Genomic DNA, 27,928 nt, shown 5'->3' with positions numbered 1-27,928 from the left:
GTCTTCCACATCCCAGATTCTAGTCTTGATGCTAGGGAGCTGCTGAATAAGAAGAATAAAAACCCTGCACTTATGGAGCTTAAATTCTAGTGAGATCCTTGAAAAAACAAACAGTGAGTGATGTAGTTTCAGTAAGATTTTTGTAAGTGCTTCTTAAGTGAATACATGTCAGCATGCGTGACTGAGACCTCCACAGTTCTATCCAATACACTCTGAAAAGTCATTTCAGGAGCTTACAGATTAACTAGTGGAAAAGAAAAATGTTTTCCTAAGCTTCACACAGAGAAAGAAGCTTCTCCAAATCAGTAAGCATAAATAATATTTTACTAAAAATGTTTTTTAATTGGAATAGGAAGCTAGAGTAGTTCTTTAAACTATGGGGACAATAGGAAAGTATTTGCAAAAATTAAGTAGAGGAATGGAAGGCATTCTTATATGTCATATATGTATATATATCATGATGGAATGATTTACACTCTTCTCTGGCCTGTAATGATTGCAACTCGCTAGAGATAAGCACTTAAAGAATAATAAGAAAAAGCATTTAGACTGATTTACAACCCTAATAGTGATAAAAGTGCAAAGCTAAAGTTGTCTGTGGTTATGGAATGAATATAGGCTAATATGCCTCATGTTTACTATTTTTATCTAATCACGACATGCGGATAGTTTTAAAAGGTATGTAGAAAACATATATATATATATATATATATAACTATAAAACTTCGTATAAAAAGAACAAAACAATTCTCCACTTTCCAATTATTTGAGATGTTTTAAAATTTTACCATAGTTCCCAATTAATATTCATTCATACAGTGTTATTTCTTCAATTACTAATTTTAGATTTGCCATTGATTTTCTCTTTCCATAGAAGAGATTTTTTTGGTTCTCCTTCACCCTATCCTTTCTTCCTCCCAATTACTCAATATAGTTATATCACATTTTAAAATCTATTACTGTGAATAAATAAATATTATGCATTGATTATTATTGTTGTGTCAGGTAGTATACAATGTATATACTTCCTGGCACATTTACTTCATATTTATGGACATTTGGTCCTGGGATATTTACTTTTATTATTTTTTGAAAATTTATTCTCCTCTATCTTCCACTTACTCTTTTTTCTTTTAACATCTTTATTGGAGTATAATTGCTTTACAATGTTGTATTAGTTTCTGCTGTATAACAAAGTGAATCAGCTATATGTATACATATATCCCCATATACCCTCACTCTTGCATCTCCCTCCCACCCTCCCTATCCCACCCCTCTAGGTGGTCAAAAGGCACTGAACTGATCTCCCTGTGCTATGCAGTTGCTTCTGACTAGTTATCTATTTTACATTTGGTAGTGTATAAATGTCAATGCTACTCTCTCACTTCATCACAGCTTATGCTTCCCCCTCCCTGTGTCCTCCCCTTGTCCATGTCTTTATTCCTGTCGTGTCCCTAGGATCATTAGAACCATTTTTTTTTTAGATTCCATATATATGTGTTAGCATACAGTATTTGTTTTTCTTTTTCTGACTTACTTCACTCTGTATGACAGACACTAGGTCCATCCACCACACTACAAACAACTCAATTTCATTTCTTTTTATGGCTGAGTAATATTCCATTGTATATATGTGCCACATCTTTATCCATACATCTGTTGATGGACACTTAGGTTAGTTCCATGTCCTGGCTATTGTAAATAGTGTTGCAATGAACATTGTGGTACATGTCTCTTTTTGAATTATGGTTTTCTCAGGGTATATGCCCAGTAGTGGGATTGCTGAGTCATATGGTAGTCCTATTTTTAATTTTTTAAGGAAGTTCCATACTGTTCTCCATAGTGGCTGTATCAGTTTACATTCCCACCAACAGTGCAAGAGGGTTCCCTTTTCTCCAAACCCTCTCCAGCATTTATTGTTTGTGGATTTTTTGATGATGGCCGTTCTGACTGGTGTGAGGTGATACCTCATTGTAGTTTTGATTTACATTTCTCTAATGATTACTGATGTTGAGCATCCTTTCATGTGTTTATTGGCAATCTGTATATCTTCTTCGGAGAAATGTCTATTTAGATATTCTGCTCATTTTTGAATTGGGTTGTTCCTTTTTTTTAGATTGAGCTGCATGAGTTGCATGTATATTTTAGAGATTAATCCTTTGTCAGTTGCTTCATTGGCAAATATTTTCTCCCTTTCTAAGGGTTTTCTTGTCATCTTGTTTATGGTTTCCTTTGCTGTGCAAAAGCTTTGAAGTTTCAATAGGTCCCATTTGTTTATTTTTTTTTTATTTCTATTTCTCTAGGAGGTGGGTCAAAAAGGATCTTGCTGTAATTTATGTCATAGAGTGTTCTTCCTATGTTTTCCTCTAAGAGTTTTATAGTGTCTGGCTTTACATTTAGGTCTTTAATCCATTTTCACTTTCTTTTTGTATATGGTGTTAGGAAGTGTTCTAATTTCATTCTCTTACATGTAGCTGTGCAGTTTTCCCAGCGCCACTTATCAAAGAGGTTGGCTTTTCTCCATTGTATATTCTTGCCTTCTTTATCGAAAATAAGGTGACCATATGTGCGTGGGTGTATCTCTGGGCTTTCTATCTTGTTCCATTTATCTATATGTCTGTTTTTGTGCCAGGAATATACTGTCTTGATTACTGTAGCTTTGTTGTATAGTCTGAAGCCAGGGAGCCTGATTCCTCCAGCTCTGTTTTTGTTTCTCAAGATTGCTTTGGCTATTCAGGGTCTTTTGTGTTTCCATACAAATTGTGAAATTTTTTGTTCTAGTTCTGTGAAAAATGACATTGGTAGTTTGATAGGGATTGCACTGAATCTGTAGATTGCTTTGTGTATTATAGTCATTTTCACAATGTTGATTCTTCCGATCCAAGAACATGGTATATCTTTCCATCTGTTTGTATCATCTTTAATTCTTTCATCAGTGTCTTATTGTTTTCTGCATACAGCTCTTTTGTCTCCTTAGCCAGGTTTATTCCTAGGTATTTTATTCTTTTTGTTGCAGTGGTAAATGGAAGTGTTTCCTTAATTTCTCTTTCAGATTTTTCATCATTAGTGTTTAGGAATGCAAGAGGTTTCTGTGCATTAATTTTGTATCCTGCTACTTTACCAAATTCATTTGTTTAGCTCTTGTAGTTTTCCAGTAGCATATTTAGGATTCTCTGTGTATAGTATGTCATCTGCAAACAGTGACAGTTTTACTTCTTCTTTTCCAATTTGTATTTCTTTTTCTTCTCTGATTGCCATGGCTAGGACTTCCAAAACTATGTTGAGTAATAGGGGTGAGAGTGGACATTCTTGTCTTCTTCCTGAACATAGAGGAAATGCTTTCAGTTTTTCATCATTGAGAATGATGGTTGCTGTGGGTTTGTCATATATGGCCTTTATTATGTTGAGGTAGGTTCCCTCTATGCCCACGTTCTGGCAAGTTTTTATCATAAATGGGTGTTGAATTTGTTCAAAAGCTTTTTCTGCATCTCTTGAGATGATCATATGGTTTCTATTCTTCAATTTGTTAATATGGTTTATCACATTGATTGATTTACGTATATTGAAGAATCCTTGCACCCCTGGTATAAATCCCACTTCATCATGATGTATGATCCTTTAAATGTGCTGTTGGATTCTGTTTGCTAGTATTTTGTTGAGGATTTTTGCATCTATATTCATCAGTGATATTGGTCTGCAATTTTCTTTTTTTGTAGTATCTTTGTCTGGTTTGGGTAACAGGTTGATGGTGGTCTCATAGAATGACTTTGGGAGTGTTCCTTCCTCTGCAATTTTTTGGAAGAGTTTGAGAAGGATGGGTGTTGATTCTTCTCCAAATGTTTGATAGAATTCCCCTGTGAAGCCATCTGGTCATGAACTTTTGTTTGTTGGAAGACTTTTAATCACAGTTTCAATTTCTTTACTTGTGATTGGTCTGTTCATGTTTTCTATTTCTTCCTGGTTCAGTCTTGGAAGGTTATACCTTTCTAAGAATTCGTCCATTTCTTCCAGGTTGTCCATTTTATTGGCATTGAGTTGCTTCTAGTAGTCTCTTATGATGCTTTGTGTTTCTGCCGTGTCTGTTGTAACTTCTCCTTTTTCATTTCTAATTTTATTGATTTGAGTCCTCTTCCTCTTTTTCTTGATGAGTCTGACTAATGGTTTTTCAATTTTCTTTATCTTCTCAAAGAACCAGCTTTTAGTTTCATTGATCTTTGCTATTGTTTTCTTTTTATCTATTTCATTTATTTCTGCTCTGCTCTTTATGATTTCTTTCCTTCTGCTAATTTTGGGTTTGGTTTGTTCTTCCTTCTCTATTCCTTTAGGTGTACAGTTAGATTGTTTATTTGAGATTTTCCTTGTTTCTTGAGGGAGGCTTATATAGCTTCAAACTTCCATCTTAGAACTGCTTTTTCTGCATCCCATAGGTTTTGGAGACTGTCATGTTTTTATTGTCATTTGTCTCTAGGTATTTTTAAATTTCCTCTTTGATTTCCTCAGTGATTTCTTGGTTATTTAGTAACGTATTGTGCAGCCTCCATGTGTTTGTGTTTTTTACTTTTTTTCCCCCTGTAATTCATTTCTAATCTCATAGCGTTGTTGTCAGAAAAGATGCTTGATATAATTTCAATATTCTTAAATTTACTGTTATTTGATTCGTGACCCAACATGTGATCTATCCTGGAGAATGTTGCATACTCACTTGAGAAGAAAGCGTAATCTGCTATTTTGGGATGGAATGTTCTATAAATATCAATGACATCTATCTGGTCCATTGTGACATTTAAAGCTTCTGTTTCCTTATTTATTTTCATTTTGGATTATCTGTCCTTTGGTGTAAGTGAGGTGTTAAAGTCCCCCACTCTTATAGTGTTACTGTCGATTTCCTCTTTTATAGCTGTTAGCAGTTGCCTTATGTATACATTGAGGTGCTCCTCTGTTGGCTGCATATATATTTATAATTGTTATATCTTCTTCTTGGATTGATCCCTTGATCATTATGTAGTGTCCTTCCATGTCTCTCATAACATTCTTTATTTTAAAGTCTATTTTATCTGATATGAGTATTGCTACTCTGGCTTTTTTTTTTTTGTGGTACGCGGGCCTCTCACTGTTATAGCCTCTCTTGTTGTGGAGCACAGGCTCCAGACGCACAGGCTCAGTGGCCATGGTTCATGGGCCTAGCTGCTCTGTGGCATGTGGGATCTTCCCAGACTGAGGTATGAACCCATGTCCCCTGTATCATCAGGCAGACTCTCAACCACTGCACAACCAGGGAAGCCCTCCAGCTTTCTTTTTATTTCCATTTACATGGAATATCTAGTTCCATCCCTTCACTTTCAGTCTGTTTGTGTCCCTAGATCTGAAATGGGTCTTTTGTAGACAGCAGATGGGTGTTGCTTTTGTATCCATTCAGCAAGCCTGTGTCTTTTGGTTGGAGCATTTAATCCATCCACGTTTAAGGTAATTATCGATATGTATGTTCCTATGACCATTTTCTTAATTGTTTTGCATTTGTTTTATAGGTCCTTTTCTTCTCTTGTGTTTCCCACTTAGAGAAGTTCCTTTAGCATTTGTTGTAGACCTGGTTTGGTGGTGCTGAATTCTCTTAGTTTTTGCTTGTCTGTAAAGCTTTTGATTTCTCCATTGAATCTGAATGAGATCCTTGCTGGGTAGAGTAATCGTGGTTGTAGGATCTTCCCTTTCATCACTTTAAGTATATTATGCCACTCCCTTCTGGCTTGTAGAGTTTCTGCTGAGAAATCAGCTGTTAACCTTATGGGAGTTCCCTTGTATATTATTTTTTTGTTTTTCCCTTGCTGCTTTCAGTAATTTTCCTTTGTCTTTAATTTTTGTCAATTTGATTAGTATGTGTCTCGACGTGTTAACTTATGGGAGTTACCTTGTATGTTATTTTCCATTTTTCCCTTGCTGCTTTCAATAATTTTCCTTTGTCTTTAATTTTTGTCAATTTGATTACTATTTATTTCAATGTGTTTCTCCTTGGGTTTATCCTTTATGGGACTCACTGCACTTTCTGGATTTGGGTGGCTATTTCCTTTCCCACGTCAAAGATGTTTTCGACTATAATCTCTTCAAATATTTTCTCTGGTCCTTTCTCTCTCTCTTCTCCCTCTGGGACCCCTATAATGAGAATGTTGTTGCATTTAATGCTGTCCCAGAGGTCTCTTAGGCTGCCTTTATTTCTTTTCATTCTTTTTTCTTTATTCTGTTCTGCAGGAGTGAATTCCACCATTCTGTCTTCCAGGTCACTTATCTGTTCTTCTGCCTCCATTATTCTGCTATTGTTTCCTTGTAGTGTAGTTTCCATTTCAGTTATTGTACTGTTCACCTCTGTTTCTTTGTTCTTTAATTCTTCTAGGTCTTTGCTAAACATTTCTTGCATCTTCTCGATCTTTGCCTCCATTCTTTTCCCGAGGTCCTTGATCACCTTCACTATCACTATTCTGAATTCTTTTTCTCGAAGGTTACTCTCTCCACTTCGCCTTTAGGTGTTTTTCTTGGGTTTTATCTTGTTCCTTCATCTGGTACATAACTCTCTTCCTTTTCATCTTGTCTGTCTTTCTGTGAATGTGGTTTTTGTTCCACAGGCTGCAGGATTGTAGTTCTTCTTGTTTCTGTGTCTACCCTCTGGTGGATGAGGCTATCTAAGAGGCTTATGTAAGTTTCCTGATGTGAGGGACTGGTGGTGGGTAGAGCTAACTCTGTTTTACAATTTTTTTTCTAAAAACCTTGAAAATGTTCATTTAAAAATTTCTATTTTTTAATTTGTCTCTAAGTTAGATTCAAATTATAGAAGACAATTAGATTTCCTTTTGGATCAACCCACAAGATATTATTTATTTTTCATCTGCACTCCAACTGTTGGGTTTGCTTATGTGAATGAACAAGGGAGTGATGTGAATCTACAGAGAATTAGAGTGAAATTTTAAAATAGTAATTGGACTTAGGGGTAGTAATGGGAAAGACATTTTAAAAGTTTAGAAAGAGTAGGGAATTATTTTAATAATAAAAGACGAGGGAAAATTTAAGTTTTGCAAATTTTATTTATGTTACAAAATAATATTTATGTTAAATATTTGAAGATATGTTGACTATATTTCAGTATAATCAAATATTTTTTCTTGTTTTAAGGCCAGAATGCAAAAGTTAAACATCGAATGTGCCTTAAAAGCTTGACTTCTAAATTTTTATTTGCACTGAACTATAATACGCTTGTTAAATTCATACACAAATTGATTGCATTTCCTGAAAGGAGTTATGATAACTCAAGACTTGAATGGGTGTTTGTGAATGGAAAAGATGGAATATCTAAAGTTTGGTCTATTTCTACCTGGTAGGTTTTATAAATTGTCACATCACCTGGCAGAGCCCTCCTCAGGGGGAAAAAAAAGAAAATTTTTTGTTTTCCTACTTTTCATGTTTAAAGTCTGTCTCCCTCTCTCCTATATAGTCCTGATTGGTTGGAGTTTCACACACTTATGGAATACCTCTTGAGCAGTAGACATTGGTTCTAGGTGCTGGATTTACAAAGATAACTAATCTTTGCCCTATTTCCCCATCCCTTTCTATCTGGGGAACTCTACATCCCTCAAGTCTCAGTTGGAGGATTTCCTCCTTCAGGAAGCATTCTCTGGTGTCCCTAGGTAGCACTGACAGTGCTAGAGCTATCTTGAATCCTTAATGGATTTTGTACAAATAGCTACTACCTAGTCCATAGCACCTGTATACCACCCAGACAAATATTTTTAAAGAGACAGAGGTATTTATTTGAAGGAATTGGCTCATGTGATTGTAGACGTTGACAACTTTGAGATCAGTAGAATAGGCAACAGGCTCAAAAAAAAAGAAAAACTCCCAACAAACAGAAGTCAGGGACCAGACAGCTTCACTGGAGAATTCTACCAAGCATTTAAAGAAGAGCTAATCCCTAGTCTTCTAAAGCTATTTCAAAAAATCGAAGAGGGAATTCTTCCAAAATTGTTCTACAAGGCCAGCATCACCCTGATAACAAAACCAGATGATAGTCTCACACACAGAAAAAAATTACAGGCCAATATCACTAATGACATAGATGTAAAAATCCTCAACAAAATATTAGCAAACAAAATTCAACAATGCACTAAAAGGATCATCAGGTAGGATTCATCCCAGGGATGTAAGGATGGTTCAATATCTGCAAATCAATCAGTGTGACACACTATATTAACACATTGAAGAATAAAAATCACGTGATCATCTCAACAAATGCAGAAAAAGCTTTTGACAAAATTCAACACCCATTTATGTTAAAACTCTTAACAAAATGGGTATAGAGGAAACATAACTCAACATATTAAAGGTCATATGTGACAAACCCACAGCTAACATCATACTCAATGGTGAAAAGCTGAAAACTTTTCCTCTAACATCAGGAATAAGACAGGGATACCCATTCTCACCACTTTTATTCAACATAGTATTGGAAGTCCCAGCCACAGCAATCAGACAACAACATAATAAAAGGAATCCAAATTGGAAAGGAAGAAGTAAAACTGTTACTGTTTTACAAATATCATGATACTATATGAAGAAAATTTTAAAGAGTTCACTAAAAAGCTATTAGTACTCATAATTGAATTTAGTAAAGTTGCAGTGTACAAAGTTAATATACAGAAATCTGTTGCATTTCTATATACTAACAATGAATTACCAGAAAGAGAAATTAAGAAAACAATCTCATTTACAATCACATGAAAAGGAATAAAATATTTAAGAATAAATCTAATTAAGGGAGTAAACGACTGTACTCAAAAACTGTAAGACACTGATGAAAGAAATTGAAGGCAACACAAACAAATGAAAAGATGCACTGTGCTCATGGATTTGAAGAATTAATATTGTTAAAACAATCTTAATACCTAAGGTAATCTACAGGTTCAATGCAATGCTTACCAAAATGCCAGTGGCATTTTTCACAGAACTACAAAAATAAATCTAAATTTTTTTTTGAGTGGGTAGTGTCTTATTTATTTATTTGTTTGTTTGTTTATTTATTTATTTTTGGCTGCATTGGGTCTTCGTTGCTGCATGCAGGTTTTCTCTAGTTGCGGTGAGAAGGGTCTTTTCTTCATTGCAGTGCATGGGCTTCTCATTGTGGTGGCTTTTCTTGTTGCAGAGCATGGGCTCTAGGTGCGTGGGCTTCAGTAGTTGTGGCACATTGACTCAGTAGTTATGGCTTGTAGGCTCTAGAGCTCAGGCTCAGTAATTGTGGCTCATGGGCTTAGTTGCTTCACAGCATGTGAGATCTTCCCAGACTAGGGCTCGAACCCATGCATTGACAGGTGGATTCATAACAACTGCACCACCAGGGAAGTCTTCTAAAATTTGTATGCAAACACAAAAGGCCCACTATAGAAAAAGCAATATTGAGAAAGAAGAACAGAGTTGGAAATATCACACTGCCTGACTTCAAACTATACTACCAAGCTACAGTAATCAGGACAGTATGGTATCAGCACAAAAACAGACATATAGATCAATGGAACAGAATAGAAAAATGTAGAAGTGAACTCACACTTACATATGCAATTAATCTGTGACAAAGGAGGCAAGAATATATGTTGGGGAAAAGGCAGTGGTGTTGGGAAAACTGGACAGCTACATGCAAAAGAATCAAACTGGACTGCGTTCTCATATCATATAAAAAGAAACTTAAACTGAATTAAAGATTTAAATGTAAGACCTAAACCATAAAACTTCTAGAATAAACATAGTCAGTACACTTTTGACATTGGTTTTAGCAATTTTTTTTGGTCTGTCTCCCCACACAAGGGGGGAAAATATAAAAGTAAACAAATGTAACTACATAAAATGAAAAACTTGCACAGTGAAGGAATCTATCAATAAAACAAAAACTCTGCCTACTGAAAGGGTGAAGATATTTGCAAACATCTTTGCAAAGAGGTTAATATCCAAAATATGCAAAGAACTCATATAACTCAACATCAAAAAAACCCCAAACAACCAAAACATGGGCAGACTACATGAGTAAACATTTTTCCACAGAAGACATAGAGATGTCCAGCAGGAACATAAAAAGATGCTCAACATCACTAATCATCAGAGACATGCAAATCAAAACCACAATGATACCTCTTCATACCTGTCGGAATGGCTGTTGTCAAAAAGACCACAAAGAACTAATGTTGTCAAGGATATGGAGAAAAGGGCACATTTGTTCAGTTTTGGTGGGATTGCAAATTGGTGCAGTCACTATGGAAAAAGTACAGAGGTTCCTCAAAAAATTTAAAATAGATCAACCAAACAATCCACCAATTTCACTTCTGAGTATTTTTCTAAAGAAACCAAAACACTAATTTGGAAAGATTTATTCACCTCTGTGTTCATTGCAGCATTATTCATAATAGCCAAGATATGTAATATGGAAACAATATAAGTGCCCATAGATAGATAAATGGATAAAGACTATGTGAGATATATATATATATATATCATAGTAATATATATGATACTTATTTACTCAGTCATAAAAAAGACTGAAATCTTTCCATTTGTGACAACATGGATGGTCATAATAATACCATAGAGGGTATTGTGCTATGCAAAATAAGGCAGATGAAGACAAATGCTGTATGATTTCTCTTGTATGTGGAATCTAAAAAAAAAAACAAAAAACAAAAATGAACAAACATAACAAAGCAGAGTCATAGATATAGAGAACAAATGGGTGGTTTGCCAGAAGGGCGGGGTTGGAGTGAAATATGTAAGTAAGAATAAAAGGTATAAACTTCTGGTTACAAAATAAACGAGTTACAGGAATGAAATGTACTGCTGGGGGAACATAATCATTAATATCTTTGTATGGTGACAAATGGTAGCTAGACTTATTGTGCTGATAATTTTGTAATGTATAGAAATATTGAATCACTACACCATGCATCAGGAACTAAAGTTACAGGTCAATTTTTCTTTAAAAAATGAACAAACAAACTCATAGTAAAAGAGGCGAGACTTGTGGTTACCAGAGGTGGTGAGTCAGGGGAGGGGATATTGGATGGTGATCAAAAGGCACAAACTTCCAGTTATAAGATAAATAAGTACTAGGGATGTAATGTAAGGCATAATTAATATAATTAACACCACTTGATTTTATATATGAAAGATTTTAAGAGAGAAAATCCTAAATGCTCTTATCACACGGGAAACATTTTAAATTTTTCTTTTATTTTGTATCTATGTGAGATGAGATGTTTATCAAACTTATTGTGGTCATTTCATAATGTATGTAAGTCAAATCATTGTGCTGTACACCTTAAATTTATAGTGTTGTATGTCAATTATATCTCAATAAAACTGGAAGAAAATAACTAAAAATTATTTTTCTTTAGAAAAGTAACTTAAAGAAAAGAAGGAAGGAAGGCAGAGAGAGAGAAGGAGAGGGAGAGAGAAAGAAAAGTCTTTAAGGTAGTAGCATAAGAATAGATTGATAGACCAATAGAACAGAATAGAACTCAGAGCAGGAATTCATGATTATATGGGAACGTTACCATAAGGGGGCACCACAAATTAGAACATTTTAAAGAGAAAAAAAATATAGTTGACAGTAACACAATCATACTAGGGGACTTTAACACCCCACCTTCACCAATGGACAGATCATCTAAAATGAAAATAAATAAGGAAACACAAGCTTTAAATGACACATTAAACAAGATGGACTTAACTGATATTTATTGGACATTCCATCCAAAAACAAGAGAATACACTTTCTTCTCATGTGCTCATGGAACATTCTCCAGGATAGATCATATTTGGGTCACAAATCAAGCCTTGATAAATTTAAGAAAATTGAAATCGTATCAAGTATCTTTTCTGACCACAATGCTATGAGACTAGATATCAATTACAGGAAACAATCTGTAAAAAATACAAACACATGGAGGCTAAACAATACCCTACTTAATAACCAAGAGATCACTGAAGAAATCAAAGAGGAAATCAAAAAATACCTACAAACAAATGACAATGAAAACATGAAGAACAAAAACCTATGGGACGCAGTAAAAGCAGTTCTAAGAGAGAAGCTTAGAGCAATACCATCCTACCTCAAGAAAGAAGAAACATCTCAAATAAACAGCCTAATCTTACACCTAAAGCAATTAGAGAAAGAAGAACAAAAAAACCCCAAAGTTAGCAGAAGGAAAGAAATCATAAAGATCAGAGCAGAAATAAATGAAAAAGAAATGAAGGAAACGATAGCAAAGATCGGTAAAATTAAAAGCTGGTTCTTTGAGAAGATAAACAAAATTGATAAACCATTCACCAGACTCATCAAGAAAAAAAAAGGGAGGAGACTCAAATCAATAGAATTATAAATGAAAAAAGAGACATAACAACTGACACTGCAGAAATACAAAGGATCATGAGAGATTACTACAAGCAGTTATATGCCAATAAAATGGACATATGGGAAGAAATGGACAAATTCTTAGAATAGCACAACCTTCTGAGACTGAACCAGAACAAAATAGAAAATATAAACAGACCAATCACAAACACTGAAAATGAAACTGTGATTAAAAAATCTTCCAACAAACAAAAGCCCAGGACAGGTGAATTCTGTCAAACATTTAGAGAAGAGCTAACAACTATCCTTCTCAAACTCTTCCAAAATATAGCTGAGGGAGGAACACTCCCAAACTCCTTCTACAAGGCCACCATCACCCTGATACCATAAGCAGACAAAGATGTCACAAAGAAAGAAAACTACAGGTCAATATCACTGATGAACATAGATGCAAAATCCTCAACAAAATACTAACAAAAAGAATCCAACAGCACATTAAAAGGATCATACACCATGATCAAGTGGGCTTTATCCCAGGAATGCAAGGATTCTTCAATATACACAAATCAATCAATGTGATACACCATATTAACAAATTGAAGAATAAAAACCATATGATCATCTCAATAGATGCAGAAAAAGCTTCTGACAAAATGCAACACCCATTTATGATAAAAACCCTGCAGAAAGTAGTCATACAGGGAACTTACCTCAACATAATAAAGGCCAAATATGACAAACCCACAGCCAACATCGTCCTCAATGATGAAAAACTGAAACCATTCCACTAAGATCAGGAATAAGAAAAGGTTGCTCACTCTCACCACTATTATTCAACATTGGTTTGGAAGTTTAAGCTACATCAATCAGAGAAGAAAAAGAAATAAAAGGAATCTGAATTGGAAAAGAAGAAGTAAAGCTGTCACTGTTTGCAGATGACATGATACTATACATAGAGAATCCTAAAGATGCTACCAGAAAACTACTAGAGCTAATCAATGAATCTGGTAAACTAGCAGGATACAAAATTAATGCACAGAACTCTACTGCATTCCTATACACTAATGATGAATAATCTGAAAGAGAAATTAAAGAAATACTCCCATTTACCATTGCAACAAAAAGAATAAAATACCTAGGAATGAACCTACCTAAGGAGAAAAAAGACCTGTATGCAGAAAACTATGACACTGAAGAAAGAAATTAAAGATGATACAAACAGATAGAGGAATATACTATGTTCTTGGAGTGGAAGAATCAGCATTGTGAAAATGACTATAATACCCAAAGCCATCTACACGTTCAATGCAATCCCTATCAAACTACCAATGTCATTTTTCACAGAACTAGAACAGAAAATTTTACAATTTGTATTGAAACACAAAACACCCTGAATAGGCAAAGCAATCTTAAGAAAGAAAAACGGTGTTGGAGGAAACAGGCTCCTTGACTTCAGACTATACTACAAAGCTACAGTAATCAAGATAGTATGGTACTGGCACAAAAACAGACATATAGATCAATGGAACATGATAGAAAGCCCAGAGATAAACCTATGCACATATGGTCACCTTATATTTGATAAAGGACATAAGAATACACAATGGAGAATAGACAGCCTCTTCGATAAGTGGTGCTGGGAAAACTGGACAGCTACATGTAAAACAATAAAATTAGAACACTTCCTAACACCATACACAAAAAGAAACTCAATATGGATTAAAGACCTAAATGTAAGGACAGACACTATAAAACTTTTAGAGGAAAACATAGGCAGAACACTCTATGACATAGAACACTGCAAGATCCTTTTTGACCCACCTCCTAGAGAAATGGAAATAGAAACAAAAATAAACAAATGGGAACTAATGAAACTTAAAAGCTTTTGCACAGCAAAGGAACCATAAACAAGACAAAAAGACAACCCTCAGAATGGGGAAAATATTTGCAAATGAAGGAACTGACAAAGGATTAATCTCCAAAATATACAAGCAGCTCATGCAGCTCAATGTCAAATATCATAAATATCAATATCAAGAAAACAAATAACCCAATGTATTTAGGGCAGAAGACTTTAATAGACATTTCGCCAAAGAAGATATACAGATTTCCAACAAACACATGAAAGAATGCTCAACATCATTAATCATTAGAGAAATGCAAATCAAAACTACAGTGAGGTATCACCTCACACCAGTCAGAATGGCCATCATCAAAAAATCTACAAACAATAAATTCTGGGGAGGTGTGGAGAAAAGGGAGCCCTCTTGCACTGTTGGTGGAAATGTTAATTAATACAGCCACTATGGAGAACAGTATGGAGGTTCCTTAAAAAGCTACAAATAGAACTACCATATGACCCAGTAATCCCACTACTGGGCATATACCCTGAGAAAACCATAATTCAAAAAGAGTCATGTACCACAATGTTCACTGTGGCTCTATTTACAATAACCAGGACATGGAAGCAACCTATGTGTCCATCAACAGATGAATGGATAAAGAACATGTGGCACTTATATACAATGGAATATTACTCAGCCATAAAAAGAAACGGAATTGAGTTATTTGTAGTGAGGTGGATGGACCTAGAATCAGTCATACAGAGTGAAGTAAGTCAGAAAGAGAAAAACAAATACCGTATGCTAAAACCTATATATGGAATCTAAAAAAAAAAAAAAAAAAAAAAAAAAGAGGTTGTGAAGAACCTAGGGGCAGGATGGGAATAAAGACACAGACCTACTAGAGAATGGACTTGAGGACACCCGAAGTTGGAAGGGTAAGCTGGGACAAAGTGAGAGAGTGGCATGGACATATATACACTACCAAATGTAAAATAGATAGCTAGTGGGAAACAACTGCATAGCACAGGGAGATCAGCTCAGTGCTTTGTGACCACGTAGAGGGGTGGGATAGGGAGGGTGGGAGGGAGGCAGATGCAAGAGGGAGGAGATATGGGGATATATGTATATGTATAGCTAATTCACTTTGTTATAAAGCAGAAAGTAACACACCGTTGTAAAGCAATTATAGTCCAATAAAGATATTGAAAGAAAAAAAAAAGCACAGGTACACATAAAGCAGCCTATAGAATTTACTGGGATGCATACATATCTAAGAACATATATTAAACGCATTAAAGTGAATCTCTGTGATGGAGACGGACAGTAAGAATGGGAACTGGGAAGAAGGGAGAAGCCAAAAATAGTCCAGAAGAGAGCCTTGCACTGAAGTGGGCCATAATCAGAGACGTATAAGGATCTCAACCCTGGGCACCAGACTTTCTTCCAAAAAAAAAAAAAAAAAAAAAAGTAAATTCTTGGACAGCACCCAAATCTACCAAAGCAGAATCTTTGGCCATGCAGCACAAGAATTTGCATTTTTAACAAGTTCCCAAGGCCATTCTTATGCTGCTGAAATTTGAGCTTAGAATTTGGGATTTGAGCTGAGAATTTGGGACGCAAGATTTCAGATTCACTGCTTGTTCTGCCAGCAATATACTCTGACCCACACAGTTTCCTAGGTTTCCTTTTGTCTCTAGGTTTCCTTTACTTCCTCATTCATTACCTAAACCTTATCTGACCTGACTCTTCAGGGAGAATATGTTTTCTTATATGTGCAAGCATTTTGAAAACTTAGTGAAATGATCATTAGATTTAAGTAAATTTTATGGATAAACTAAGGAGTCCACAACTCAGTTATACTCTGTCCAATTTCTAAAATAAAACAAAACAGAGGCATATTTTGCAGAATTTGTTAAATGGGAATATTTAATTAAAAAATTGTGAGATGTGTGCTAAAAATAAGCCAAGCATAGAAGAGAAAAGAAGGCAGTGTTAGGCAATTCCAACAGATGTGAGAATGTTTATCTTATAGAAGGAAACTACACGGAGAGCCCATGCTTTGGAACACTAGGATTTTGGACATCAGAGGCTTATTTTCACTTTATAGCTTGGAAATACGCAGTTTACCAGAATAAATGACATTGCTTGAAACAATTTTTTTCGGGAAGAAAAAGATTGCTCCTTATCTTTCCTAATCTAGGTAGGGAAATGGCATTACTATTCCCTTTATTTCCCAACCCAGTTATGTATTCACTTTCTAAAATGTGATACAAATGCATCATACCATCCTGAAATCAGACACTATATAGCAGCATTTCTCCACTGAAGGTGATTTTCCCCTCCCTCTCTCAGGGACAGCTGGCACTGTCTGGGGGCAATTTTGGTTGTCAGAGCTGGGGAGGCGGGTGTTGCTATTGGCATCTACTTGGTAGAGGCCAGGGATGCTGCTAAACATCTTGCAATTCATCGGACAGCACCTGCAATAAAACATTAACTTGCCTAAATGTCTGCATTGCCACTGTTGTGAAGCCCTGTTGTACAGTATTACATCATCATTCTATTTATATCATGCCTAATCCTAAAGAGCTCTCTAGGAAAAATCGAGTAAATTCTCTTACATTTGTTTTACAGACAAGATTATAGTATCAAATATATGTGTCTGACTGTCCATACATCCAATCATCTATCTGCCTGTTTTTCATTTACTCAACCACTGTACATTTCACTGTCTAGTCTCTACCAAGGATCGTGCAAAGTACTTCAAAATCAAGGAAGACTAAGACCCAGTCTTTGCTTTGGAGATAATATCAGTTTACTCAGAAAGGCATGTCGAAGAGTGTTATAATATAATATGATAAATGCTATAAAAAATCGTGGTACAAGTAACTGACATAGAGAAGAGAATAATTATATGTTGCTATAGCATATAAATTAATAAAATATGACAAAGCATCATAGCATTTTATGTTAGATAAATTTAACATATATAGATATAAATATAAATGACAAAAATTTCATCATCTTAATTAATTTTGCATTTTCTTAAGAACTGATTACTCTCTTCTGGAAGTTCTCCAAATAGTTTCTGAACATGTGTGGTGTCCTGTCTGTTAACATGCTACAGGGGATGATCAGCACAATGATACATGTCACATATAAGGTAAGATTAAAGAGACTTCCTCTGGAAAAGCAGCAGGAGGAGAACAAGTTTTTGTGTCTATGAGCATCTAAAGAGTGAACCATCAGTATGTTAAAGGATTCAAAGACTCAAAGGAAGGAAAAGTATCATCTTACATATCAAAAGAGGGGAAAAGACTGAGAATATGGCCCATAATATATTCAATATGTGACTCTGTGGATTTGGAAAGTCTCTGTAAAAAGGATAGACTCTTTCCTACTTACTTCAAAAGCCACTCATCAAAGTTTTATTACTGCAAATCTCCATTCCATTTTTTCCCAAATTTGTAAAAATTGAGTTGAAAGTTGCCACTCAAATCTATGAGTAATGTTCTCCATTAGTTTGTGTTTTTTTGTAAATAACTTGGAGATAAAGTTGCCATATGGGAAGAAGGACTCCAACGTCTTGTGGTATAATAAGTTTCAAGTAAGGAATCTCTGAGGAGGAAGTGGTACAGGAAGCTGAGAGGGTCGGAACTGGCCAGGAGCACAGGGAGAGACTGTGCTTTCAGGATTTCCAGAGAAGAGATGATGGAAACCCCTTTACCCAGAAATCCCACAGTGGCTCTGCCACAAGTCATAAAAGTGCAAACTTCAAAAGAGTTTTCTGAGTCTGAAAAATATGCTCCTTTTTTTCTAAGCCCGTGTGATGAGATGGCTCCCGTGTTTACTGATAGTAATCTCATTGTCTTTAATGCCAGGCTTATTGAAACTTTAATGTTCTTGCCTCACAAAGAAAAGTGAGTTCAAAGCAGTATAAGAAAATGGATTCAAGGATTGAACGTGTGTGTCATAAACTGATGTGTTTCCTGAGATATCTGATCAGAGTCAATAAAATGTTAAAGACTTTGACATAAAGCAGGCATATGGAACAACTGATGTATGTAATTTCCATTTTTCTCACTGGGAAAAGTCATAACTGTACTGTCACAGTTTCTTCAAAGGGATAGACGTGAATTTAGATACTTTTCAAGGAAGAAAAATGTGTCCTGTACCAGAGAAATTGCTACTCTAAGTTGATTTCTAAAGATATATTTATAAATTTTACTTTTGTATGTTACTTTCAGAAAGTGCTTTTAGTATTAGCTCTTATTCATTGTGTAAATTGATGTGCCATTCTACTGAAACATACTCCCACATGAACATGAGAAGTTGATCTGGCATACTGAAGGTAAAAAGCTAAAGCATGTAACATTCTAGAACGTCATATGCTGAGAAGGAAAAGTCAATGTGTGAGGAAACCTCTGAGGCCAAAAGGCAGATAAAGATAGCAAATAATTTTCACACGTGCAATCTAATTTATAAGCTGTACAAACCCCAGGAAGGAAAAAATATATATGTTTTGTGTCAATGTACTTCATAGACTTTTTTATCTCCCAGGAAACAGAAATGTCATGATGAAAGTCAAGAACAATAAAATACATAACCAAGTTATCCAAGTCATACACCCCAAATCCTTAGGAATTGTGGTAGAAGAAGTAGAAAGGGAACAAATGATTCCTGGCCTGAATCTGCACTCTCTAAATCATGCTATCAATTTCTTTCTTTATTTTTCTTAAACACTTTTTTTTCTGATTGAAAGAAAGAAAAAGAAAAAAACAAAAGAAAATGAAGAAAATAAAAACGTATTGCTACCACCTAGAGCTTAAAGTCTATTCCTCCAAAAATATTTTCATCTTAATGTTAACTAAAGAATAATTGCAGATGGTAACGCCAACTTTTCAGACATGCTCAGTGAATCTTGACCCTGGACAGCTGGTGCCCGCTTCCTACCATTTATAGCAACGTTGAGAAGCCCGCTAAGACATCCCAGATAGGGGAAGAGAAAAGGTGAGGGAGAGGGAAAAGAAGAGGAAGAGAGAAAGAAGGGGAGGATTTGTTCAAACTTAAATTTAAACATACTATGAAATGAAATTAAATAAGATGAAGCTGATAGTTTTTGGAACATCAGCCCTCAGCATGTGAGGAGGGGTCTTCCAGGAACATTGAAACCACATTCTATAGATGGTCCCTTACTTCATCTGGTTAGTATTATGTTAATTTCATCTAAGAACAAGAATGTTACAGGCCCTTATGCTAAAGAAGTACATGGAGACTCTAGTACTGATGGCCGGACAAAGGACAATGTGTGTGTGTACCTGCTGATTTGCTTATTTTTAAGATAATAATAATTGGTAACTTTTGTTAACTGTTTCCTATATCCCATGCTGAGAGCTGAGAGTATTATTTCATTAATTTTTTCCCCACCCACTTAATAGACAAGGAAACTGTGGAGTAGAAATGGAAAGGTATAGCCAATCGTTGCAAAATGGCAGAGCTTGGGTCCAAACACAGGTTCATCTGCAGTGACCCCAAACCCAGGGCCACTACACTCAACCACACTTCCCCAGCCCCTACCACTCTCCCCCCAAAACTGTGTGGACCCAATGATTTGAAGAATATCTTTCAAAGCATAAAATTTCCAAAACAAAATATACTTAATATTAATGAATTGTTAACAAATTCTGGGATATTATTGAAAATATGTACTCTTTGGAAAGGGAAGTGAAGACTCTGATAGAGCCAGGTGGCATTGATTAATAGTCTCCTCATAAAGTAGAACAGCTTCAACCCTTTGGTAGGGATGGGTAATGGCATATCTGCTTTACAAGTTTATTATATTTTATTGCATCCTCTCTATATCATATTTTGAATAGACATAATGTCACGGAATCTAAATTATGGTAATTCCTGGTCCAATAGTCTTTCAAATATAGCAATGTGGTTCTAAAGACATTGATAATACATAAACAGAAAACGCAGTGCTTGGACTTACAAGTTATAAGTATCTTAACCTCTTCAAATAATTTGAAGCCCTTATTAGTAGCAAAAGGCCTTTTACTGCGCCTATACAGATCTTGCTGGGTTAAAAAATAAATTGCTCTGTTCTGTACTCACTGACGATAATTTCTGAGATATAACATTGATTTGAAAAAAGAATAGCAAGTCGTTGCTGTCTCATGGGTATAGAATTTCAGTTTTTCAAGATGAAAAGAGTTTTGGAGATCGGTTGCGAACAGTGTGAATGTATTTAATACTACTGACCTGTACACTTAAAAATAGTTAAGGTGGTAAATTTTATGTTATGTGTCTTTTACCACAGTTAAAAATAAAATAAAATAAAATTTTAAAATGAAAAAAAGGAAAACATCGGCCTCAGGTCAGATTGTTCTCTCACGGCCTCGTCACCTGCCCCACTCTCGGCCCTCCCTTAACTTCATAAACTCAGCATGGGGGAGGAACAAGTTTCCAACATAATTATTAGTACTTTTAACAAGTGTCAGTGATCCAGCTGCTTATTATCAACTTGCTGGGATTTCCATAGTTACTATAAATACTGCAGAATTATTTGTTTTCAGAGCTGGTGGATAAAAAAAAGGATCTCCTCTCACTCTAGTTTTACTTTTCTTACTAGAATTTTATCTGCATTTCTCTAGGACTTCTCCTAGTAGATGTCAGTCTTGATCATCACTCCCAAGAATTTTCTCCAATATTTTTTTAACATAGTTGCCAAAGAGGGGAAGACATCAAATTGAATGCCTATTGCTTGGCACATTCCAAGAAAGATGTGAACAGATTCTTTTTGTTTCATGAGGAGCTGAGAGGCAGATTAGTTGTTTCTTTGTAGACACTTGGGCTGTTTCTCGCTAAGCAGCAGTTCTCTGGCTAAGCACACCGTGCACCTTCTGGTCAGAAGCCAGTTTTGGCAGATCAAAGGAGGAGTCCCTTGACAAACCAATCTTTAGTCAGTTGACCACAGAGGACATGGGGTAGTCTAGTCTCCAGAGCCCAGGCTACCCCTTTCCAGTGGAGATTAAGACTAATATAAAATTCCAAGTGCAACAGTGCTGCTCGGAAGATGTATACTTTCTAACTTAATCAAAACCCAGCTTTATTATGGTTCCTCCTACTGGGCAATATTTCTTTTGGCTTTACTCTAAGAAACAATTGCCTAGAATGGGATTCCCATTCTGCTAGAGTCAAACTCAATTGTACTGTTGATCCTAGAGTTTGACCTGTTTAGAGAGCCAGAGCTGGAAATAGACGATCAGGGAAAAGCAGCAGTTTTCTCGAGCTACACACTGGAACACACATGCTTCATCAGCAGCTTCACTGACCTAGCTTCTCCTTCGAGAATCTGGCCTGACTTTGAGGGGTCTGTTTTCAGGAGGTGACTGAAGACTTGGCAGGCTGGTTCTCACTTACTGTAATCGAGTCAGACAATTAAATTGCCTCCCAGTTACTGAAAATGTAAACCACATACACTGTATGTAGGTCACAGCATTCCAGTGGTGCGTGTCCGGTATAGTGACTTAATGCCTGGATATGGACCGCTCTTTGAGTCAAAGCAGCATAGCCTGCTGGCTCAGCTGTGCAAATGCACGCAGCAAGGGCAACACCAAAGGTCTGTAGCTTTGGAAGATGTCCTAGAATCGGCGCTCCAACACATGGATTTATTTAGACAAAACAATGTGTCAGCTTATCATCATGCTGCAATTTTTGGATAGCTTTCCTTAAAATCCTAAAGTGAAATGTGTTTATTAATGAGCCCCTTCCTTTACACACAACCCTTATAAACCTCCATGTTTTCCCCAAACCAAAGTTGTACTCAGAGATGTAAAATAAAACACTTTTACACCAGTAGAGAATCTAAAGTAAAACTAACAAAGATGTCAGCCTCAGTGTGTGATGTTAGTTAGACTTTGGAGAAAGTGGACTTCATTACATTATTGCAACTGGGGAAAAGGATTGTGTATATGTTCAACCTGACAATATGAACGCCAGTACAGTCAGCTGATTACTGTTAATACAGTGGTGATGAAAAAATAGGTTTTATAATCAATCTTACTCTCAGAATGATGACTGTTTTCACTGTATTAGGATATCTTATCTCCGAAACAGACTACAAACAATAGGCTGTTAAAAGTTTTCCTTAAAAAAATTCCTTGATCCGTTTTTGGATTTTCCATGGCAAACCTTCAATCTTCAGATTCTATCCTTCTCCAACTCCGCATGCTTTTTGACATCTGGCTCCATCATCAAGTGTTGCATGTTTAAAGAATGCAATTTTCCTAGTCTAACAAAAGCAGAATTACCAAGATATGTGTGTGTGCGTGCACAAACACGTGTGTGTGTGTGCATGTGCTCCAGGAATGTTCCCTGCAAAAGCATCCTAATGGATCCTTATTTAAATCCTTTTCCCCATGCTTAGCAAACCATGCTTTTAGAATTACATTAACTGTTTAATGAGGAAATCCAGTGTTTTCCTGGTGAGCTTGCTCTTAGGTAGCCCTACTTCTATTTGGGGTATTCTGGTTATGAGATTATCTTGGGCAGCACCAGTCTTTCTCCAATAGAGAAAGGTTAAGAGAAAAGGTATGTGGACACCCATATGTAAAACACTGAGATGAGGGCATTCCTTCACACCAGATTAAAAAAATAAACTCAAATGGTTTAAAGATCTAAATGTGAGGGCGGAAACCATAAAATTAGAAGAGAACATAGGAGGAGCACTCTGACATAAATCGTGGCAATATTTTTTTGGATCAGTCTCCTAAGGAAAAGGAAATAAAAGCAAAAATAAACAAAAGGGACCTAATTAAACTTAAAGGCTTTTGCACAGCAAAGGAAACTATTGACAAAATGAGAAGACAACCTACTAAATGGGAGAAAATATTTGCAAATGATATGACCATGACTGACAAGGGGTTAATGTCCAAAATATACAAACAGCTCATACAACTCAGTATCAAAAAGACCAAACAACCCAATCAAAAAATTGGCAGAAGACCTGAATAGACATTTTCCAAAGAAGGAATACAGATGGCCAACAGGCACATGAAAAGATGCTCAGTATTGGTAATTATTAGAGAAATGCAAATCAAAACAACAATGAGATATCGCCTCACATGGGTCAGAAGAGCAGTCATCAAAAAACCTGCAAATAACAAATGCTGGAGGGGATGTGGAAAAAAGGGAACGCTCTTGCACTGTTGGTGGGAATGTAAATTGGTGCAGCCACTATGGAGAACAGTATGGAGGTTCCTCACAAAAGTAAAATTAGAACTACCATGTGATCCAGCAATTTTGCTCCTGGATACATATATGCAAAAAATGAAAACACTAATCTGAAAAGACATATTTACCCCAATGTTCATAGCACCCAATATTTACAGTAGTCAACATGGAAGCAGCCCATCAACAGATGACTGGTTAAGATGTGGTATATACAATGAAATATTACTCAGCCATAAAAAAGAATAAAATTATGCCATTTGCAGGAACATGGATGGACCTAGAGGGTACTGTGCTTAGTGAAATAAGTCAGACAAAGACAAACACTGGATGATATCACTTATATGTGGAATCTAAAAAGTAATACAAATGAATGTGTATACAAAACAGAAACAAAGTCACAGACATCCAAAACAAACTTGTGGTTACCAAAGGGGAGAGGGAAGGGGGAGGGACAAATTAGGGGTATGATATTAACAGATACAAACTACTATTTATAAAATAGATAAGCAATAAGGATTTATTATAGAGCACAGGGAATTATAGCCATTATCTTGTAAAAACCTATAACGGAATATAATCTTCAAAAATACCGAGTCACTATGCTGTATACCTGAGACTAATATAATATTGTAAATAAATTATACTTCAGTTTAAATAAAGAAAGTGAGAGATGGTATAAACATGTGAGACTGGCTATTTTTCTGCCACCAACTTTTATTGCTTCCATTTTGAGTGTCTCAAAAGGGTATAAAATTTCTTAACTCTGAAGCAGTAGATGCACGCCAGTTCCACCTCTTTAGAGCTAGCTCAAAGCCTCTTGAGGCTTCCTTCACTCAGACTGTGCAGCCAAGCCCTCCATGAAAAAGTTGCACATTGGATTATTTCCAAGTATATTTCTTGACACAATGATAGGAGAAAGTGCAACACTGATGTAAAAATCTAGTTATTATTCCAGGTCCATTTCCACTGAATCATTTAAATTTTTAAATTTCTATTTTAAAATATTCATTGTTTATAGAGGCAGTATGTGGTGTTTGAGGCAGTGATGGAGTAACATGGGTAATATGTGAATGTCCTACAATTTAGATCAACTGACAAATATACACAAAGAGCTCATAAAATCTTAGAATACATATCATTAAAATCAAGGTTCTTCTTTCTATGAAACCTCAACAAGATTCTACGTTATTCTTGTTATACAGAATTTTTTGTTATTCAGTTCTTTGTTATAAAGAAGCTCTTTATATATCAAACTTGAACAAAGGCATAAATAGTCAAAGTTATTACATACATTATAATACTAAAAATTTGTTTAAAATGCTTTTATGATGAAGAATTTTAAAAGATGCCAGGATGTCAAATATTTTACTCCCCCCTCCAAAATCCCCCAAACACAGAGCATACTGTCTCATATATTACCCATAAACTCAATGAAAAAAGTTCTTATTCACAATAGGAATGAATATGTAAATACCCAATCTTACCCTTAATGAGACACATTACCAATTTTTAAAAAACTATACGTTAGTCAACTATTTACAGGAAAATTTGAATAAGAAATAAAATGTTCTTATTTGAAAAGATGTTAACAACTCTTCCCAACTTATAAAGTGCTCTAATATTAACAAAATCCCAGTGAAACACTTTAAGCAAAAATGACAAAACTATACAATTCATCTGGAAGAACCAGATTTGCACTCATTCCTGAAAAGCATGTCCAGAGGCTGGCGCCATTGCTCTTTGTTGGGGGCATGGCTCTGTTCATGCAGAGGAAGGTCTCACCTGAGCGGATGGCAGACTCCAAAGACAGATGATCAAACAGAATTGGAAACTGTGTGATAAAATAAACTTCAATTCCAGGAAGGCAAGCAGAATTGGTGGTAAAGGAAAGAGAAGGAGACATCAAGTCCATCCCAAGAGGCATGGCAGAAACCTCCAAATCCTAGAAGTCGAGAGAAAATGTAAGTGGGAAATAGTACATAGAAAATGATCTGTGGAAACTGTCTAAACTAGATCCTGCTTCTTGTCACTCAGCTAATCAGGATGGAGCATGTGAGTGGCTTGGCAGAGATATCTAACTAAGAACGAGCAGGGGAAAAGGAGAAATTTAAGACTGAGAAGAGAGGGTGACTATGATTTGTTAAAACACTTTAACAAAGCCATGTTAATTCCAGCAGCATGAAACAAGTGCAAGGACAGACAGATTCCAGTAATGATAAATATAAAACAGAATAAGCATCACAATTTAGCCTCACCCACAAGTGTTGAAAGAACTGGTTAGTGATTTCTATCTCACAATTCATCATAAGATAAAATACATTTCAAAGGGCAAGAAGAATTAACTATGTTTAAAAACAAATGAAACAAACAAGAAAAGGAAATAGAAGTTTACTAATTCTAACACCTATTAATGGAGTGCTTACTGTGCAGCATTGCTATTCTGGGTGTCCGGGATACGACAGCAAACAAAACTGATGAAAGTGCTTGCCTTGGTGGAGCTTATATTGTGATGGAGAGAGACATGCTATGGATGACTAGACAAGTAGAATCAACGCTATGTCCAGAGGGGCGAGGGTGAAAGAGCTTTACAGGCAGAGGGCATAGCAGTACAAAGTCCCTGTGATGAGAGCATTCCTGGTGGGCAGGGGACAGAAAGGTGCTCAGTGTGGCTGGAGTGAATGAATAAGGGGCAGGATGGTGGGAGATGAGATCACAGGCACAGAATGACAGGGTATCAGGACAGACTGTAGGACACAGGAGGTCACTGTGAGGACACGTGCCTTTATTCTGACTGAAACAGGAAATCACTGAAGGGTTTAAAGCAGAAGAGTGGGATCATCTGACCTACATTTTAAAAATATCTCTCTGTCTACTGAAGTGAGAATAGACCAGAAGGAAGCAAGAATGGGCATTATTTAGAGAAATTTATGTGAGAGATGATGGTGAGAAGTATTCAGATTATGAGTGCATTTTAAAGGAAGAGCCAACAGGATTTGAGGACAAACTCAATGTGACAAAAAGAGAGAACCCAAGATTATTCCACGTTTTTGGCCAGAGCAACTGGAAAGATGAGATGTCATTTACTGAGATGGGAATTCTGTGGGAGGACCACTTGGGGACATGATTAGCAGTTCAATTTGGACACTTTAGTTTGAGATTCTGATTAGATGTCCGGTAGAGATATCAAGTGGACCCTTGGCTATAATCTGCAGTTTGGGAAAGAGGTCTGGATTGGAGATATAAGTATTAGAGTTTTCAGAATACAGATACAGATATAGAAAATGGTTTAAAAATCTTGAAATGTGAGTAACTAAACATGAGAAAAGAACGAACGACTGAGCCTTGGAGCAGAGGTTGAGGAAATGAGAATAAATCAACAAAGGAGACTGAAAAAAAGCCACTACTGAAGTAGGAGGATAATCAGGAAAGTGTAATGCTTTTGAAGCCAAGAAGAGAAAAAAAAAGTGTTTCAAGGAGGAGAGGTCAGTTGAGCCCAAGTTTCCAGAGAGGTCAAGTGAGATGAGAACAGAGAATTGTACGTTGCATTCTGAAGACTGGAAGATATGGTTATAGAGGGAAGGGCTGTTTTGGTGGAACAAAACCTGATTGGAGTGGTTCAAGAGAGATTGAAAACAATGGGGAGTTTTGCTATATAGGGTAACAGAAAAGAATAATATCTGCAGGGAGATATGGATTCAGGAGAGAAATTTTGGTTTCCTTGGTTGTTTTTTAGGAGGAGAGAAATTACATGTGTTTGCCAACAGGAATTACATAGTGGAGAAGAAAAAAAGTTGATGCTGCAGGGGAAAGAAGAAAAGTTACTGAAACAGTGACCGTGAGTAGGTGAAAGTGGATTCTGTTGTAAAAGTGGAGGGGATTGGCCTTCGTTAGGTTTGGGAGCATTCATCAGCAGTCACGTGAGGGAGTGTGGATGCGTGGGCACAGATATGGGTAAGGTGCTGGATGTGGTGTAGGGCATGGTAACTAATATTTGATTAGTCGTAGTAGATAGTTTTTAATGACGTCTACCCACTGTTCCTCCCAACCCTGTATTCACATGCAGATTCTCACATCAAGAAGTTGAATCTCTTTTCCTTCTCTTGAATCCTCCTGACCTTGTGCCTTGCTTTGACTAATAGAATAATGTGGGAGTGACATTCTGGGCTTTCCAAGCCTGAGCCTTAAGAAGTCATCCTCTTCTGCTGCCTCCTTCTTCGAACCCACTGCCACACTCTAAGAAATGCCCGGCACCGGATGCTCAGTGTTCAAACGCAGAACCATGGAAGTTGAGAGGCCACTGTGGCTTCCGACTGAATCCCCCTAAGCTGCTGCGCGTGGAGGAGAAGAATTGCCCAGCCGACTCCTGCCCAAGTTCCTGACCACCAATTGTGAGAAATAACACATCATTTTTAAGCCATTAATTTTGGGGACTTTGTAAGGCAGAAATAATTCATCGAAATACCTGTGAAATCTTTTTAAA

At 36.2% G+C, this 27,928-nt stretch overlaps 1 long non-coding RNA gene across 3 annotated transcripts; it reads left to right on the top strand.

Moving 5' to 3' along the window:
* Window positions 1–27,538, top strand: LOC309811109. Of its 3 annotated transcripts, none has more exons than XR_014295105.1 (4): window positions 1–305; window positions 25,309–25,409; window positions 27,182–27,287; window positions 27,512–27,538. It is a non-coding gene; the product is annotated as an uncharacterized lncRNA (long non-coding RNA). The 3 variants fall into 3 exon arrangements; XR_014295106.1 differs by having other exon boundaries at window positions 27,182–27,283; window positions 27,512–27,537; XR_014295107.1 differs by having other exon boundaries at window positions 27,182–27,291; window positions 27,512–27,537.
* Window positions 27,539–27,928: the final 390 nt, after the last annotated feature.

Source organism: Mesoplodon mirus (genome assembly GCF_964341445.2).
Source record: "Mesoplodon mirus genome assembly, chromosome: 10".
In the NCBI taxonomy this organism is placed as follows: Eukaryota; Metazoa; Chordata; class Mammalia; order Artiodactyla; family Ziphiidae; genus Mesoplodon; species Mesoplodon mirus.
This window is presented reverse-complemented; position numbering and strand designations above follow the sequence as displayed.